Here is a 20,830-nt window from a genome sequence, read left to right on the forward strand (position 1 = left end):
ATAAGCTACTATATGTCAGCCAATTAGGCAATCTGGAAGAAATGAGTATATTGCTAGACATCTTCAAATTACCAAAAGTAAAACAAGAAGAAGTAGAATACAGGCCAAAAAGCAGTGAGAAAATTGAACCAGTCATCAAAAACCTCCCAGGACACAAAAGTCCAGGGCCAGATGGCTTTCCAGGGGAATTCTTCAAACAGTTAAAGAAGAAATAATACTTATTCTACTAAAGCTATTCCAAAGGACAGATGGAAAGAATGCTTCCCAAGTTGTCCTATGAGACCAGCAATACCTTGACCCCAGAACTAGACTAAGACCCCATCAAAAAGAATAATTACGGACCAATATCCCTGATGAGCATTGATGCAAAAATTTTCACCAAGATACTAGCCAACTGGATGGAACAGTACATCAAGAGGGTTATTCACCAGGACCAAATGAGATTTATCCCTGAGGTGCAAGAGTGGTTCACCAGTCCAGAACAGTCAATGTGATAATCATATCAATAAAAGACAAGAACCATATGATCCTCTCAATAGATGCAGAGAAAGCATTTGACAAAATACAGCATCTGTTCCTGACAAAACTCTTCAAAGAGTAGGGATAGAAGGGACATATCTCAATATCATCAAAGCCACCTATGAAAAGCCCACAGTGAATATCATTCTCAAGGGGGAAAAGCTGAGAGCCCTTTCCCTAAGGTCAGGAACATGACAGGGATACCCACTCTCACCACATAGCACATGAAAGTATTGAAAGGCATTCAAATGGGCAAAGAAGAGGTCAAAATCTCCTTCTTTGCGATGACATGATACAGTATCTGGAAAATCCAAAAGACTCCACCCCAAGGTTGCTAGAACTCATATGGCAATTTAGCAATGTTGCAGGATTAAAATTAATGCACAGAAATTGGTTGCATTTTTATACACTAATAATGAGACTGAAGAAAGAAAAATTAGGGAATCAATTCCATTTACAATTGTGCCCCAACCTGTGAGATAACTAGAAATAAACGCAATCAAAGAGGTAAAGGATCTATGCTCTAAAAAGTACAGAACACTCATGGAAGAAATCAAGGAAGAGATAAAGAGATGTAAAGACATTCCATGAACTGGAGGTTATTATGCTGAGTGAAGTAAGTCAATCGGAGAAGGACAATCATCATATGGTGTCACTCATATGAGGAATATAAGAATTAGTGAAAGGGATTAAAAGGGAAAGGAGGGAAACTGAGTGGGGAAAATTAGAGGGGGTGACAAACCATGAGAGACTCCTAACTTAGGGAAACGAAAACAGAGTAGTAGGAGGGCAGGTGGGCGAGGGGATAGGGTAGCTCGGTGATGGGCATTGAGGAGGGCACTTGATGGGATGAGCATTCGGTGTTATGCTATATGGTGGCAAAATAAATTTAAGTAAAATAAAACATACACAAATGTTCATCGCAGCTTTATTTTATTTACAGTCACCCTGCGGCTAGTTGACATGGTCATCAATAGATGAATAAACTCCTCGTTTTATAGGCATAGGATGGGATACTACACTGCAACAAAAGGAACAAAGTCTTGATAATTATGACTATGGAAGAATCTCAAAATAAGTGTGCTGAGAAGAAGCCAAACCAGAGTGCATGTGATTCCGTTTATACAAAATTATAAAACATGCAAACTAATTCATAACAAAAAGGTTCCCTGGAAATGGGTGTATTGATTTGAGAGAAGGATGACAAAGAGATTAAGAAGAAAAATTTGCGGTGAAACATATGTTCATTATCTGGATGCGGTGATGGCTTCACAAGTGGATACACACCACAACTTATAGTATCGTTCAATTTGGTGCCGTTTATTGTTATGTAAATTATCTATTAATAAAGCCATTAAATATCCACGTTTAGTATGCAGCATCTTCCCTCACTCTTGTACAAATCTTCTCATGTGACATAAATGCAAAATATTTCTCCCACGGGTTTTGATTGCCCTGAAACTACATTTTTTAAAGTTATACACGATGTCTTCCTGCATCTATGTACTATTTTGTTTATTTTCAACCATCATGATTCCAACCTATTTCACATTGTCCTTGCATATCTGAATAGAAGTTTGTAGGTGCTTGTCCGAAATTCCATTTAGCATAGATTTGAGGCAGGTTTCTGACAATATTTGGAAGGTGGAGGGGAAGCGAAGAGATACCTGACCTAAAACAGGATCCAAGCCTAAATTTCTTACTCCTCTCTGCATCTGGGAAACCGTTACACTATGTTGGCTCTGAACTCATAAAGTTCTTGACCTGAATGTGTGGGGAGTCACCTCCAGGAAACAGCTGCGCTAAGCTTCTGAATGTGTCCAGGAATAAATGTTTACAGAACTTTATGAAAGTTCTGTAAGACTCCAACTTTTTCCTAGTAATCCTGATTTCTTCCCTTGTGGGGAAAATTATTTGATTAATATTTGGCAACGGATTAAAAAAATCATTCATGGATGATGTATCTTTTGTCTAGAATTCCTACTTTTCACTTTTAAATGATACTGAAACTTAGGAATAGTTGAATATTAAAACATTTGGATATAGAATGCAGTTATTTTCTTCAGAAAAACTTATTCAAAAGATATTATTATTGGTATTATTTTAGAACCACTTAAATACTGTATTTCAAGTAAAGACCATTTGTTCATTACGTTGTGTAACTTAACCAACAATTAGTGAGTGCTTAAAAACCGACAGTCACTATTCTCAGTTTAGGAGTATGGTGCCAAAATACACAGAATCAATCAGCAATTTCTTTTCTTCTTATTACTTTTTCTGTAATCAACCCTGAGCACTTTTCTGACAGACGGTGGATTATAGGCTGGCCAACATGGGTATATGAGAATATTATAAAGTACTGTTGTGAAATGCTTTAGTACACGGTTACCCTGTCAGCTACCAAATCCCCCGGGATGATGTGTTACGGAACTTCCATACCAGGGAGTGTCTGAAGAACAAAATGGACTTGAGAGGTTAGACTGTTGTTTTTCAGAGTTCCAAGTGCCACCTGAAGCCTGACATGGGCCTCAGAAGTCAGGGATGAAACAAGGTTGGGGAGTTTGGGAGGACCCTGACCAACATAGTTCATTCAGTCCCTGTCCACCAGGGGGTGCAGCTTCCTACCACAAACACTACCCTGGGTGAAATGAGGGCTTCCCCTGATCATTTCCCTCACACCACGTTTCTTCACGTTGAAGAGCGATGAACATTATTTCATGTTCACTGTCATGTCATGTCATTTCAGTGACACTCCAGAGATGAAGTGTCCTCCAGGCTTTGTGATTGCCCTATTCTTCATGGTTGGTAGGTAAAATGTCTCTTAAAATTTAAATTTATTTTTTTCCACTATGTCAGCAAAACTGAAGTTAACTATTATTTTCTCTAAGAGCTTCATGCCCAAGGTGACACAGATCTCTTTTCTTTTTCCCCCAGGACAAACCGATGGAGACTCAGTGAACCAGACGGAAGGCCAAGTGACCCTCTCAAAAGAGGCCTTCCTGACTATAAACTGTACCTACTCAGCAACAGGATCCCCCACTCTATTCTGGTATGTCCAGTATCTGGGAGAAGGGCCACAGCTCCTCCTGAAAGCATTAAGAGACAAGGAAAAAGGAAGCAGCAAAGGTTTTGAAGCCACCTTGGACAAAACATCCAGATCCTTCCACTTGAAGAAAGGCTCGGTGCAACTGTCAGACTCAGCTGTGTACTACTGTGCCCTGAGAGACACAGTGATAGGGACTGCAGGGGGAGCTGGGTGCAAACTCTGAGCAGAGCAGGGCCTGGATGCCGAGCCTCTCTGACTGATCCACTCTGGTTCCAGCACAGCCTGTGGCTGTTTGTCTCTCAGTGTCTGGTTGTTATAAAGTCAGAAAAATGGCTGGAGCTTAGGAACCAGAAGTGACATTCCACAACATTAACTGTTCATTAGTGATATTAAAAATACTTTGATGCCAAGAGTCCCTCATCCAGGGTGTAAGAAATTTCAAGATAAATCCATGTGACAATGAGGTGGCACCTGCCTGATTCTTGCTGTGAGAGTCCAGCCGCACAAGTTGATCAGACAATCCTGGTGGGTAGTACTGTGCCTTTGACACTTTTCGAAAGACAAGGTGTGCCCAAGATCGTGGCTTCTGCCCATTGTCTTCCTGATGGAGTATGACGAGAGAGGTGATGGGAGAGCTAGAGCTCCCAAACTCAGTTTCAGTAAAGAAGGGAAGGGAAGAAAGGAATAGGAACAGGAAGAAAGAGGCCAGGGACTTCTGCCCTGCTTTCTTCTCTGGGATATCAGATGGTAGACACAGGCTGGTGTTCAAAATGAAGGCATGGGGGCAGAAACAGAATCATGAAAGGGTTCATGTCCTGGCCACTGAAATAGATCAGTTGGCTCTCTGGCTAGGAACTGAAGGGAGATTGTTCTCGGTGCCCAGGAAATATGGTGAGAGAAAATGTTCTTGCACTGCTATTTCCTGACAATATAAATCAATAGATGACACAGAGAGGGAACGATACATATTTCTGTAAGTCCTGGTTGCAGCCTCTCACAGAGGGCCACAAATCATGGGATTGGGAGAACGTATGGGAGTAAGTGAAATTGTGTGAAGAATAATGAAAAGCAAGGTGTGTATTGCATTGCCAGACTTTGCCAATGATTTTGAAATCTTCTTCTTTTAAAAATATTTCATAAATATTTATTTATTTATTTTAGAGGAAAAAGGTGAGGGAAAGCTAGAGCGGAGAGTGGCAGAAGGAGAGAGAGAGAGAGAATCTCAATCACACTCTCCCTTGAGCACAAAGCCCAAAAAGGGACTGGATCTAAGGACCCTGAGATCACGGTCTGAGTGAAAGCCAAGAGTCAGTCATTTGCTTACCTGATCCATTCTGGTGCCATGAAACCTTCTTTAATTACTATCTCCTGTTATTAATGAGCTATGATCAGAATATTAATATATTTCCTCATTATTATATATTGTACACTTAAATTAATTTTTAATTGGTTTAAAATATAATTTTTCAAAGCTCTATAAATTCAAATGCATGTCAAAATGTATTTTAAATAATTCAAAATATTATATAATAAGAATATTTCTCAGACATTTTGATAAAATTGTAGACTAGGGGCGTTTGGCTGACCTGCTCAGTAGAGCTGCAATTATGGATCTCAGGGTTGTAAGTTCCGGCCCCATGTTGGGTGTTGAGATTACTTAAAAAGAAAGTCTCTAAAAATACCCCTGGGAGATTGCTAATACACATTTATCTCTTGATTTCTCAAAAACTCTATTAAAAATATAGTAAAGATACTTCAAAGGGCTGAAATGCAAACCCAAAGAGAAGTATGACAGAAGCTATCATCACACAGTGACGCCAAGCAATTTTAGAGAATGAGGTGTGTATGGTGAAAGGCAAACTTGCATTAAGGACTAGATTGGGAGAAAGTTGAGCTTAGCGTGGAAGTACCTCAGTGTGTGCTGTGCCCCCAGAATGGGACAGGGAGAAGAAGCACCATGGTTTTTTAGGTAATTAAGGAAGATGGTGTTGCCCACATTGGTGGGTATGTATGTGTGTGTGTGTGTGTGTGTGTGTGTGTGTGTGTGTTTGCCTGTGTTGAAGGTATGGGGGTGGAGGGAAGTGAAATATGTGGATTGAGTGAGAATATTTCTAAGTCACAGAACAGCCATGCACTCCACAGCCTTTCATAGGAAACAACGATCACTTTCTCAACCCAGCAGAAGATTGGAAGTTGGTTTTTGAGCAATTGAAAGGCACACAATAAAAAATTTCCCCCAAATGTTGTGTATTACTAAGCTTTTTGACTTTTGCTCACCATTAGACTTTCCTTCCCTTAGGGAAGTTCTTCCCTTCCTCTGTCTAGCCCCTGGCAATCCATGATCTTTTTACTGTCTCCACAGTGTTGTCTTTCTCAAGAATGTCACATACTAGGTAGCAAACAGAATGTAGCCTTTTCAGACTGGCTTCTCTCACTTAGAAATACGCAGGTAAGTCTCCTCCATGTCTTTCCGTGGCTTGATGGCTCATTTCTCTTCAGCACTGAGTACAATACCCTTGTCTGGCTGTACAATAGTTTCCTTACCCTTTCTTCTACTGAAAGACATCTTCCTGGCTTCTCTATTTTGGCAATTGTGACTAAAGCTGCTATAAACAGTTGTGTGCAAGTTGTTGTGTACACAAACGTTTCCAGCTCTTTGGGTAAACCCCAAGGATTGTCACTGCTAGATCATATGGTAGGAGTCTGTTTGGTTGTGTAAGAAACTGTTACCCTTGTGTTTCAACGTGGCACTATAGTTGCACGTTTGTGTCAGCCACAAATGAGGCCTCCTGGGCATCCTTGACTGTGTTAAAAGAAAAAAAAAAAACAGACCAGCCTTGAAAATTCCCTGGGCAAAGAGCATGAGGAAATCAGCTTAGTCCTACAAATAAAGCTTAATTTAACTTATTTTGCACGACTAAGTTGACCTGTATCATTTTTGCTATGCTTCTGGAAATCATAAGCAAAACTTGCACTGTTTGTTTCCCAAGTTTCATGTGAGATGCCCACTGACTAATTTCTGATATTATAACCAATCCGTGTAAAGAAGAGACAGTCAGTCTCGCCTCAGTATCTAAGTTGCTTTCTAACAATATACTCCTGAGTTTCATTCCATGTTTTGGTTTTAGTGCTCCCTGTTAATAAGTGTGCCTTTTCGGGGTGTGCACATGATACTTTTACTAATTACTATCTTGTAATGTCTATTACTCATGATTTTGTAACATCTACTATCATTACTATCTTGGTGAAATTCATGGGATTTACTTGGGCTACTTGTAATTTTTGGACACCAGCACTGGTAGCATCAGTGTTGTGGTGTCTTCCTTTTTCAAATTGAATTTATAACATGAGAAAACACTTACCGTTAAGATACAGCCTCTTTCAATTTTAAGTGTACAATACATGGATGTTGACTATGGGTACAATGTTTAAAGTGACTCTCTGTTCTTTTACCTTGCTCATGAATTAGTATCCCCCCATTACCCCAACCCCAGAGCTCATGGCAGCTCTTCTTTGATTCTCTCTTTGATTCTAGCAGTTTGACTATTTTAGACACCATATTTAAGTGAAATCATGCAATCTTTGTCTTATCGGACTGGCTTAATTCAGTTAGAATAATGTCCTCAAGATTCATCCATGTGGTTGCATATTATCATTTTTTAAATAATAAATTTATTTTTTATTGGTGTTCAATTTGCCAACATACAGAATAACACCCAGTGCTCATCCCAACAAGTGTCCCCCTCAGTGCCCGTCACCCATTCACCCCCAGCCCCCGCTCTCCTCCCCTTCCACCACCCTTAGTTCATTTCCCAGAGTTAGGAGTCTTTATGTTCTGTCTCCCTTTCTGATATTTCCCACACATTTCTTCTCCCTTCCCTTATATTCCCTTTCACTATTATTTATATTCTCCAAATGAATGAGAACATACACTGTTTGTCCTTCTCCGATGACTTACTTCTCTCAGCATAATACCCTCCAGTTCCATCCACGTTGAAGCAAATGGTGGGTATTTGTCGTTTCTAATGGCTGACGAATGTTTCATTGTATACATAGACCACATCTTCTTTATCCATTCATCTTTCGATGGACACCGAGGCTCCTTCAACAGTTTGGCTATTGTGGACATTGCTGCTAGAAACATCGGGTGCAGGTGTCCCGGCGTACCTAACTTTTTGATGTTTCGATGAAGTAGAGTTTTTAGACATGGACAAGGAATAAAATCATAGAGAAGACTACTGCTGTGTTTTACATATGTTACCGAAGAAGTCTGTGGATTCAGCAAAATAATTTAATCATTTGACAGAGTTTACTATTTTGTTCATGTGGTTGCATGTTGCTGGATTTCCTTTTTTCTTTTTAAGGCTGAATAGTGCTCCACTTATGTATATACCACATTTTCTCTATCCATTCATCTGTCTTTGGACATTCAAATTGTTTATCCATCTTGGCTATTGTGAACACTGCTCCAGGGAACATAGGAGTGATTGATGTCTCTCCAGAGTGTGCTTTCAATTCTTTTCGATATATACTCGAAGGTGGAATTACTGGATCGGTTGATAGCTGTATTTTAAACTTCTTGAAGAGCCTCTATATTGTTTTCTATGGTTGCAACACTGTGAATTCTCACCAAAGCGTGCGAATATTCCAATCTCTTTCACGTTCTCGGAAACATGTGTATGTTGTGTTTTTGATAAGAGCCATCATTTTGTTTTAGTGTTTAAAGTACGGATATACCCGATACTTTATCGTAAAAGTCACGGCAAATACATTGAGATTGTCGTCATTTAAAAGGAACTAGAAACTTCCACATGTTTAAAGTATGTGCTTTTTTCTGCGAAGTTCTGGCTATACCACCATGTTAAATCTGAAATACTGAATAGGACTGTCCATTTTCATGTAATTGCATGACTGTAGAAGGGGCTAATTCACTGGGGCTCTGATTTGCATTTTCCTGATGAACAGTGACATTGAGTATTTGCTCAGATACTTGTTGGACATTTGAAAGTTTTCTTTAAAGAAATGTGTGTTCTAGTCCTTAGACCATTTTTAATTGGCTTATTGGTGTCTAAAAACTGCTATTTTAGGAATTCCTTCTGTAGTTTGATATGAGCCTCTTATCATATATGTGGTTTGCAAATATTCTCTCCCATTCCATGGGATGACTTTTGATGTTGATTGTTTCCCTTGTTGTACTGAGGTTTTTAGTTTGATTTATTTTTTATCCTCTGATGTTTAAAATTTAATTTAATTTAATATAATTTTAAAAGATTTCATTTATTCATTCATGAGAGATAGAGCGAGAGGCAGAGACAGAAGCAGAGGACAAAGCAGGCTTCCCATAGGAGCCTTATGTGGGACTCGATCCCAGGACCCCAGGATCATAGCCTTAGCTGAAGGCAGATGTTGAACCACTGAGCCACCCAGGCGTCCTGTATTTTCTGCCTTTTTTAAAAAAATAGATCCTCCCTTTAGCAGTAATTAGTTTGCTGGCTAAGGGTTCTCTTAGATCTAATTTGACTGCCTCTTCGGCTAGCCTGAACTGTTTCGGCATCTCTCTGATGGTTCTGTGTATTTGGCAGGTTAGGACAGGCCTTTAGACTTTGTACACTGGGGCAGCAGGTAAATCCCATCCTATCTGCTCACCTTTCTTGATTGTCTTCTTTTCGGTTTGCTTCTTTTTTTTATATTTATTTATTTATTCATGAGAGAGAGAGAGAGAGAGAGAGAGGCAGAGACACAGGCAGAGGGAGAAGCAGGCTCCATACAGGGAGCCTGACATGGGACTCCATCCAAGGTCTCCAGGATCACACCCTGGGCTGAAGGCGGCACTAAACCGCTGAGCCACCTGGGCTGCCCCTCGGTTTGCTTCTTAAGTGATATGGAGCAATAGTTGTTTTGGTTTAATAACTTCTTTTTATCTATGTTTTGATTAGTGATATATTTGGAGTAATTTCAAATATTTTGGTTTTGCTCTATATGCTTCACTTCTTCCTTTTCTCTTCTGTTGGACTGATAAACGTTTCTCCTTTTCTCTGTTGATTTGGGAAAAGTAAAGTGCCTTTCTCTCTAATGACAATAGAAAGTGGAAACTGGGGAAGCCTCGGTGGCTCAGCGGTTTAGTGCCGCCTTCAGTCCAGGGCCTGATCCTGGAGACTCCGGATCAAGTCCTACATCAGGTTCCCTGCAAGAAGCCTGCTTCTCCTTCTGCCTGTGACTCTGTCTGTGTGTCTCTCTCTCTGTGTCTCTCATGAATAAATTAATAAAATCTTTAAAAAAAATGAAAACTGTCAAACAGAATGATCAGAAGATGAATTATCTTCTTTCTTCCTCAGACTCTTTGTCCCGACTTTCCTGTACTTGGAGTAATTTTCACCTGCTAGCCTCAGGGCATATTCATTCAGGTTTTCGTCATCTCTGTTCTAGGAAGATCATGTGCCCATATGAGGAATGCTTGATAGGGTTTATTTTAGTTCAATATTTCATAGATTAAATAATCTGAAGCTTGAATCAGTAAAGGAAAGGATGTAGAAATGGAAATATAGCCATAATATGGAATATAATGTAACAGACGGTTGATTATAGGTTAATATATTAGGACCAACACGATTTCCTATTGAGATTTTAAAGCAAGTTACAGAAGGGTAGACCAAGAATGTATATTTGTATTATAATAAAGTATAATAAACTATTATGTATTTTCTGGTGATTTTAACCTAGTAAAAGATGTGGAAACATTAACTCCAAATCGTCAAGATGAAGAAAAAATTAGGGTGGTAATGATGAAAAGGTCAGAATTCGGAGGGGTAGTAAACGGGATTTTACTTTGTAGGTAATGTTTGATTACTCTTAGTAATTCATGTACTCACAAATTCCTCCTATTGTTAAAACAATAAAAATCATAAAAGCCAGCATAAAAGTTCATCCATCTTGTCCCCTATTCTCATCACGAGAAAGTAGAAAAGAGAATAGTCACCTTCTTCTTAATATTTTGTCCAAACCTAAACTATACATATTCTCCTTCCTCTGGTTCACATAGTTTTTAGTTTTCACTCCACTTAAGGTCCTACTCGTTGACTCTACTATAGTTATGTATATGTTGGTTTTCTCTGTACATTGTACGTTTTCCACTTTTGTATGTTTTATTAGTTTGTTGTTCTATTTTTAATTTCAAAAAGTTAACACACAGGGTTATATTTTTCAGGTGTACAATATAGCGATTCAACACTTCCACAGAACACCCGGTGCTCATCAGGACACGGGCACTCCCTCATCCCTTCATGTATTGAACCCATCCCATGGCCCTCTCCCTCTGGTAACCATAGTTTGTTCTGTTTAATAAAGCATCTGGTTCTCGATTTATCTCTCTCTATCATATTTTTGCCATTTACTTGTTTGGTTTGTTTCTTAAACTCCACATGAGTGAATCATAGGTTTTTTGTCTTTCTTTGACTGGCTTATTTCCCTCAGCATTATACTCTCTACCACCAGCCACATAGTGACAAATGGCAAGATTCCATTATTTCATATGGTTGAATAATAGTCCATTAAAATTTTATATCTTCTGAACCTTTAGGAAATTACAGTGTTGAAACTAAATGCTCCGTAATATATATGGATTTCTTTTGAATGAAGATAAGGAAATCAAATAGCACAAGATGAGATTTACTAAATTAATTTCCAATATCAGTTTCCGTATAATTCTATTTTAAAAGTAAGATTTGGTTCACTTTTAATACCCCTTCAATCTAAGCAGTTATCTTCTTCTCTGACCATCTGCCTTTCCTTCATCAGGAAGCTTGGAATGAATGGGGCAGGGGATCTGTGCCTGCTGATTGCCTGGTCTGAGGTGTCTTTGCTGACTGTTTGAGTCCTCTAGGGGGCACTGCGGGCCGTACAAGACACCAAGACTTTCTGATGGTCCAGGGTTGAATGTTAGTGAAGGAGAGAACAGAAATCAAGTGAGCCAGTCCATTATGGATAGCAAAGATGGCGGGTGGGGGGTGGAGGGGTGGGAAGGAATCTGTGTCAGTAAATCTCATGTTTTCAGCTCTGCCATTTCAACTTCAGACATGTCGAGGCCATGACCCTATATCCAAGTAATTATTCTCAGAACAGGGTAGGATTTTTCTGGGCATTGTGATGTCATCATGGAAACTCAATAGAAAACATGGTTTACAAGCTGCCAATTGTTATGAATAAAATCCCCGAAAATTACTGCCATTGAAATTTTTTCAATACCGCAGATATCCTCCCTCTTCGTACATCCATGCTGAGAGTGGAGAGAACAAGAATGTAGAGAAGAAGAAGAGAGGAAAAAGTAAGGAACAGAAATAGAAGGAAAGGTAGAGGACAATGTTGACTTTGACCGGCCATGTGTGACTTGGCCAGACTCAGCTGTGTAAGTGAGCAGGTGTCCACCAGTTGCACAGGAGACTAAGAGAGCTGGAAATTAAATTAGAGAGGACGTTATGCAGACATCTTATTTTTCACTGACCAAATTCTGTTTGGAATCATTATCTATGCAGATGGGAAATGTCTCTATTGGTTTCTAGAACTATCTTGATATCAGGAAATTGTAGATATTTCTGCAATACCCAAAGCAAACTATCAGATGGTTCACCACGATCAACTATTTTTATATAACTGAATTCTCACATTGTCTGTCCAATGATGCAATTTTGGGAATGGAGTCACTCTTCCCTATGATTTATCAAGATTCTGCAAAACCCAGAGACGCTGGCACTTCTAGAAATACCATCCAGCTTTCCTCACACACTAACCCATACATTGCTTACGAAAAGTGTTTATGAAGAGAAAAAGAACTCTTATATCTTTCTATGTTGGAAATATTGCCCCTCTCCCTCGGCAGTGTTGGCAAGTGCAATTTTGAAGACATTACTGTGCAGTGTCACTGGGGCACTGTGGGAGGAGTCTCGAGTTTTGTGACTGATGAGACTGAGGTGTGATTGGCTCCCCATGATTCTAGTGGAACAGATTGAGTGTAAGAACAAGGTTTCTCTAGACCCGGACTCTACACTCTGTAGAGTAGGGGTGAAGGCACCTCATTGACTAGACAAGGAATCATGAGGAGAATCTGGGACGCTCTGCTGGGGCTCCTGTGGGTCCATGTTTGCTGTGAGTGAGGCGATCCAGAATGGGGCCAGGGGAGTGGTCCAGGGAGCTGACACTGAGCTAGAGGGTCCTATATGCTCAGTGGTGTTTTTTGGGATGTTTAGAGATTGAAAGCTGCATCAGTGCTCTCCAGTGATATCGTTTGTGTTTGTTTTTCTTTTTCTAGCAGTAGTGACAGGGATGAAGGTGGAGCAGAGCCCTTCAGCCCTGAGCCTGCAGGAGGGAGCCAGCTCTATCCTCAAGTGTAATTACTCTAGCACAGTGAGCAGTGTGCAGTGGTTTCGACAGAATCCCGGGGGCGGCAGCCTCACCAGGCTGTTTTACATAGCTTCAGGGATGAAGCAGAGCGGAAGGCTAAACTGCACACTGAATGCTAAGGAACTGTTCAGCACCCTCCACGTCGCGGCCTCTCAGCTGGAAGACTCAGCCACCTACCTGTGTGCGGTGGAGGCACAGTGCTCCCTGGTGATCTGCAGCCTGCCCCCAAACTGCCGCTGGGCCTGCAGCACCAGCACTTCCCTGGGGAGGGCATTTGCCCCCACAGCAGCCTGTGTAGTTTTACAATTTCAGCTTTCTCTTACAATACTTTTTTCCTCCTAAACTTAGAGGCATCAGTGCTGTTAGACTTACTTTCCTTGCCCTTTTTCTTCCCAGAAAATTCTTTGTAGGTAAAAACCTGTGTGAAGGAGCTTGAAGCAAATGATAGAGATGCGCATATCCAATGCCATGATAAATAGATCTCTGGCGCTACCCCTAAAGTACCTGTAAAATAATAGAAATAGAACAGGCTTAAAAAAATGATACCCGTCAACAGATAGAAATACTGAGATTCTTTCTTAGCCTGTAGGTGGTCCGTGTTCAAGGAAATGTGAAGAGAATGTGTACAATGTTCTTTTAAGTCTCTGTTAGCTTTTTCAGTCTTGGGAATAGAAATAGAATTACGTATTTTTATTGAAGTCCAGGAATTCTACTTATCCCACTACATATATTTTCTGTTTCAGTAATATAATCCGTGGTAAAGAAGTCGTTCGTTTTATACATGAACAAAGGGAAGATTTTAGAGTGTAAGTGACTTGGTTGAGCTCATAGTATTCCTAAGTTAATAATCTGAGGTGACAGGAGAGCTTATCCTCTGAGTACCTGTTATCGAATGCCCTAAAGAAGCAGAAGTCTAAATGACTTCTACTGATCAATTTATATAATGTGTGGACATATATCACTGACCACGGTATATCCTTTTAAGGCATTTTTAAAGACCACCTTGTGGAGAAGAGCTTGTGGAGATTTTCATTCTGTTCCATGAAAATACATTGCTCTTCCTCACGTTTTGAATGAATCTATTACTCATGATTTTGTAACATCATTCCCAGGTTGGGAAAAGGAGCAGAAAGCTTCCAAGACTGTGCAGAGGAATCTCTTCTCTGTTGTAGCCAGAGACAAAGACTTCTGAGACCAATCTCAAAGTTGAACCTATCATGTGGTTCAATTACAGCAGAAATTGAATTCCAGCCTGTGCTGGTTTTTCTGTTCATGCAGGACATTGGTAGGAAGGACTGGGACCCTTAAAAATCAGATGGAGGTAGCTGGACAGACTCGCAGTAGCTGGGAGCAGAGGTAGCTTCTCGAATATATGACCTGATAGTCACAGAGCCCACAACCTCCCAAGGACCCCTGCCCTTCATTGAATGCTGTGAAATCATAAGAATGTGTTGAAATTCCTAATGATTTTATCTTCGTACTTGTCTTTAATGAGTGAGTCCCAGAAGTGGGAGGAATAGGTGCCTGAGCAGAAGCTATACATAGGGCAGCAGGACACAGGCAGGAACACGTGCAGGCTCAGGTTCTGGGTCACAGCAGGCTGTGTGTGAAGTGAGCTGTTGGCAGGACCCCCTGCTGTGCCTGTGCCTGCTTTAGACTCTCTGGGGCTTTGGTATGCAGCAAGGGGTGTAGTAAAGTTTGTTGGGAAATTACTACAAAGCAAAGTGTAAACATGGACATTTGAAAAAGGGATTTGGCAGTTTCCTACACAGCGAAACACTCATACTATGTGATCCAGCAGCAGCCTTCCAATTTCCCCAACAAGGTTGAAAATTTACGTGCACACAGAGTTGTACACGGGTGTTTTATGGAATTTTTATTCACATTTGCCAAAATGAGGAAGTAAGCAGTATATTCTTCAGGAGGTGAATGAATAAATAAATGGTGGTACGTTTAAGTAATGGAATATGGTTGATGCTAAAAAGACAGGAAGTATGAAGCCATGAAGAGACAGGGCAACCTCGTATACATTTTACTGTAAAAACAGCTAATCTGATAGGGCTATATAGAGTATGATATGATCCCATGATGTTCTGGAGAAGCCAGAAATATGGAGGCATTAAGATTGTGGTTGCCTAGTTTTGAGGGAGGCAGAGGGATGAATAGAGCACAGGGTATGTTTAGTGGAGTGATCCTGCTCTGTATGATAGTAAGTGTTGGGTACATGCTTTATACATGTGTTCACACCATTAGAAAGTACAACAGCAAAAGGGAACCCTAGAATTCTAGGCTTTGGGTGATATCCTTCATTGTGAAATTTGTCATGGGGAAGATGATAAATGGAAGGCTATGCCTGTGCAGGGGCAGGAGGTGCACTGGAAACCTCAGTACATTTGCCTAATTTTTCTTTGAATCTTTTTTGAAAGTGTTGAAAAGAAGAAATTTTTTATAAAATCAAATTCACGGGGTCCCTGGGTGGCACGGCGGTTTAGCGCCTGCCTTTGGCCCAGGACGTGACCTTAGAGTCCCGGGATAGAGTCCCATGTCTCAGGCTCCCATGTCTCAGGCTCCCTGCTTCTCCCTCTGCCTTGTCTCTGCCTCTCTCTCTCTCTCTCTCATGAATAAATAAATAAAATCTTAAGAAAAATCAAATTGAGAGATATAAAACTAATACGTATAAAGAGTTAAACATTTTAGAAAATTACTTCCCTAGAAACAACTGAAACACAACTTTACGCTGTTTTTTTTTTTTTTTTTTTTTTTTTTTTTTTTACTAAAGATGCCCAATTTTCTTTTCTTTTTTCTTTTTCAATTTTCATTTTGAAATGATCACGAAGATTTTCGAACCATCTCTGGCTGGACATTTTAAACCTTCAAACTAAATTTTCAGGAGAAAGCTGGATCCAGAAACTAACTAGGCTTTCTTAAAACTTGCTTCTCACTTACCATATTAATAGCTCATCCACCTCCTCTAGATTGTTTCGTATGTGGAGATTCTTCCATTTTTCTGTACCGTATATGTAATCTATGTAAAGAAATATGTCCCCAGAAGAATATCCTACTTACCTAAGGCTCAGCCATGGAGCCCCCTGGTCTCACTGCCTGTGAAGGACTTGACACTCAGTGAATAGAGTCCCATTTTATTCCATGTTAATATGGATTTAGTTTCCTTGATAGATATTTGATGTCATAGGAGAAATGAAATCCAAGAGAGGATCTGGTTTTGAGGACTAAGTCCCAGTTTCTGAGGAGGCCTCAGGGTAGGTTAGGATCAACATCAAAACCACTAGATCACATGTGTTTGTGAAAATGGTCCTGGGGTTCCATGATGCCAGCAGTTTCATCCCTTGATGACACCAGTCCAGAGTGCACACAACCGGGTCTCAATAAATATTAGCTTTGTTATGTAGTATAAAAGAAATTTAGAGGTGGAAGAGCCCTTAGAAGTCCTTTGGTCCAGCTTCATTTTATACAACAGAGACTGCATTCAGGATGACAGTATGGAACAATTAGGTAGTGAATGAGCTGGACAAGAGAGTGCATTTTCTCACTTCCTACCTAGAATTTTCTCCCCTGCCTTTTTGTTGTAGGACCATTGCTGGGTGAAGACAAAGTGTCTAATGCAAGCCCAGTCGTAGCTCTGCCGTGTGTGTCTGAGAAAGTCGTGGTCCAATCAGTTGGAATTCCCGAATGGAGAGTTCCAATTTGGGTAAATGTCTGGGACCTTGGGCAAGAAAGGAGACTGGGGCTGAGCCACTGTTATTCTACCAGGAAACTCATCCATCACTCACTGTTTCTGTAGGAGAAAGCGAATGGTGATGGTGCCATGTGAACACCTACATATATTTCTAAAGACTTTCCCCACATAGCAAATAAATTTAGTATCCCAGATGGGCATCCCTTGAAGGAAGCATGAGTATTATAATCAAAACTACACACTGTCTGCAGAAATGATCACTGGAACGGAGCACTCATGCAGCAGGCAGTCATTGAGATGGCATAGATAAAGCTTTTCCTAGACAACTCTTTGACCTTAAGTCAAACAATATTGCATGAAATCATCATGGCGCTGGGAATTTCACACAACTTACCTTTCGATAGTTAATTCATAGAAGGAATCATTTATTGAAATGTTCACGTTCATATCATTATATTCTGTTATGAGAGCCACATGTGAAAAGTACAGATATTGACCTAAGTATCTTTCTCTGAAAAGAGGGAAATTTTCCCAGAAAGACTTGGAGAATTCTTCTTTTATGGGGAATAGGAGAGAGAATGGAAAATTCTCAGAATGAGAAGCTTTCCATGTATAAAAACAGATTTCATATATACACATATATTTATGTATTGAGTTGATATTCTTCACCATAACTGTCTTTAAATCTTTCAGAGTGGGAGAGGAGGAAGAAAGAGTAGTTTTATTCTTTGTCATTTCAGAGGATCCATTTGTAGGAATCATGGGACAGGAGCTTGACTTTTGGAAATGAGGTAGTCTTGGTTTATCTGAGACCCTTTCTCTTGATCATTCTTTAGGGCCAGGTTCCTGTTGGCACCATTCCCATAGCACTCAGAATATAAGACATAAGCACTTTGCAGAATATAAGACAAAGAGCATTCAAGTGGTTTTACAGATTGACAGATTACTCTACAGAAATTTGTCCGTCAGGGGTACAATTAAGAGAAAATTATTTCCCTGATGAATTGAGTCGAGATGTGGCCACTGACAGTAGTGCATCTGTGCTGACACAAAACACACAGAGCATGTGGAGGGTTCATTCTAGTGCATTCTGATTGACCAGGCTCTGTCAGAAGCAGGAGCTTTTTCTTATTGGCTGGGTAGACAGTGTGGGAAAGTACTGTTAGAGGAAAGAAGGGGCAGCCTGAGAGGAGAAGGAGCTGAGCTGGCTGAAGGCTGCAATTCTGAAGCTCTGAAGCTGATCAGCATGACAGGAGCCATGAAGACATCCATGAGAGCATTAATCACGTCCTTGTGGCTGTAGGTGAAGTATGAATTGAGCGCTTATGGGAAAGAGAGGATATTAGTGGATATTCTTCAGAAGTCAAGAATGGTTTTACTCAGGCTTCCTCCAATTAGTGCAAAAAAGAGAATTTGGAAATATTATCACCTGGAATCTGTTCTCTTTGTTCTGACCTTTTCTTTCTGCATAGGGGTCAGCCAAGGAGAGAATGTGGAGCCGCATCCTTCTACTTTGAGTGTCCAGGAGGGAAACACCTCTGCCATCAACTGGAATTATCCAGACAGTGGCTCTGGAAACTTCCCTTGGTATAAGCAAGAATTTGGGAAAGGTCCCCAGCTCATGATAGACATTCGTTCCTCTGTGGCCGAAAAAGAAGACCAAAGACTCACTGTTTTCTTGAATAGGATGGCCCAACACCTCTCCTGCACATCGCAGGCACCCAGCCTGAAGACTCACCTGTACTTCTGTGTGATGGTTGTTGGTTATTTACTAATTGTCTTGTTCTTACTGGGAAACTCTTGAGATTAGATTCGTGTAAAACATTTTACACAGGGTGAGCTAGTGCTGTCACCCAACATATCAGTACACTGGATTCTTTCCCTCCTTATAGTGCTAACTCCTGTGCAGTAGAATCAAGGCAATTCTTGATTGGTCCATTTCCCCCAAGCCTGAAAATGGAGTCAGAGGGAATCATGCTTCTATATTATTAGTTCACTTCATCTAAGGTCAACTTAGAAGTGAGAGAGAGGGTGCCATTTCTATAGGCCTGAATGCTTGATCACACAGGGGAAAATTGATGCGGTGAAAGAAAAAAATTGCTTTTTCCAGAGTGTGCAGAGAGTACATAGCTCAGATCCAGACACATTCAGACTTGAAAGCTTCACCATGGTTGGCGTATTTGTTTCCTCCTGCCTTGGGACAATGTGGTACAAACTCGATGGCCTCTCTTGATCCAATGAGGCCATACTGGGTGGTGAGTTTCCCTTTTGCTTGCTTTGTCTAAGATGGTGTTGACTGAATTTGTGTAATTTCTCCCAGTCTGGCAGAGTGAGGCTGCTTTCTGCACATGCTCACTAGCCACTTCCAGAAGCTCACTCTTCTTGTCCTCCTTGGTTGGGTGTGCTTGTAGCAAGCCACAAGGTGCGAGATGGACGGGTGAGGCACTCAGTGTTGTGTGTAGTGTTTACTTTAACTAGGTTTGTTTGCTGTGAGTCAGTTGTACTCACATTTAGTTTTCAGAGAGGCCTGCTCTGTGACGTAGTTTGTACTAGTGTCCGTTCCATCTTATTAACAGCTGTGGCATAGGAGAGCTCAGTTTGCATACAGGAGGTTTACCTGCTTCCTACCTGTCTTATCCACAAGTGACCATACTTAGGAGCTCTTGGGGGGACACCGTGAAGGAGCAGGGAGTGGATTTTCCTCTTTGTGTGTTCCCGCCCCTCACTTCAACACTCTCTCAAAGCACTTTTTTGCCAACCTATGGCTCAGTGTGCACACTTCCCAGCACTCTTTGTTTGACCAATGTTCAACAGTGCAGTATCCTCTTTCTCTGTATTTCCTTCCTTCCACCTTAATTCCCTTCCCATAGGACCTTAAAATTCCGATGGTAATGGATGGTTGATAATTGGTCTGGCACTGCACCACCCTCTTATATTTGCTTGGATGGCAGATCTGTAGTGTAGATCTCTTAACGAGTGTCACCTTGAAATTTTCTTATCATTTTATTCATTTGTTGGAGAGCAAGAGAGAGCAGGAGAGAACAGGAACTGGGGGGAAGGGCTGAGGGAGAGGGAGAAGCAGACTCTCTGTCAGGTAGGCAGCCGACACCAAGCTAGATGCAAGGAGCTTGGGATCCTGACCCCAGGTAGATGCCAGGTAGATGCTTAACTCACTTAGCCACTCAGGAGCCCCCACTCACATTTTTAAATATTTAATTATAAAATTCTACCATTTTAACAATGAGTTTTACTATTTTAACATTTTTTGTGTATATACTTCAGTAGTATTAAATCCATTACATTGTTGTTCAACCAGCACCACCAGCCATTTCTAGAATACTTTTCATCTTGAGAAACTAAATATTTCTGCTCATTCAACCTTAACTCCCCTTTATTCCATCCCTCCAGTCCCTAGAAAGTACCATTGTGCTTTCTCTTTCCATGTGTTTCACTACTTTAGATACCCCAAAGAAGTGGAGTTATGCTATCTTGGTCATTTTGTGACGTTTCATTTGCCATAATGTCCTCAGGGTACCTCCATCTTTCAGTATGTTGCCGAATGTCTTTGCTTTTTGAGGTTTAATAATACTCCCGTGCAGGGCATATCTCATTTTGTTTATCCATTACTATTTGTGATAGACCTTTTGGTTTCTTCCAAATATTGGTAGAATCAGGAATACATAAACAATTCAATATTTTGGGTATTTTTATATTCTGTCCATTTTTGAGTATATAGCTGAAGCGGATAGCTGTGTCATAGGGCAATTACATTTCTAAATTTTTTAGAGACATTTATGCTTGTTAACTGGAAAAACTATGCTCCAGACTGTGTTATCACAAGCAACTTTCAAGGAACAGAGAGAGTGATCACTGGTCACGATTGAGGCACCAACATCTTGGTGCATCAAAAATCCTAGGAGAGTTTACAGTTTTGCTACTGTGCATTGTAGTAATCAGATGTCAATAATAGGTCTGAATGGAATTGTGAAGCCACGTCTCACTGCTCACTGGTCGGCTCCTGAGTAGCAGTTTGGGTATCCCTTATAATATGTTTTCTTTCTTCTTTTGGTAAAAGAGCCAAACCTGCAATTATTTAATTCTTCCTTATTTGCGTTAGTTCATTTGCATTAGTTCAATACGTTCAATAGTTCAATTAGTTCAATAAAGAATGTATA

Source organism: Canis aureus, chromosome 9 (genome assembly GCF_053574225.1).
Source record: "Canis aureus isolate CA01 chromosome 9, VMU_Caureus_v.1.0, whole genome shotgun sequence".
Lineage (NCBI taxonomy): Eukaryota > Metazoa > Chordata > Mammalia > Carnivora > Canidae > Canis > Canis aureus.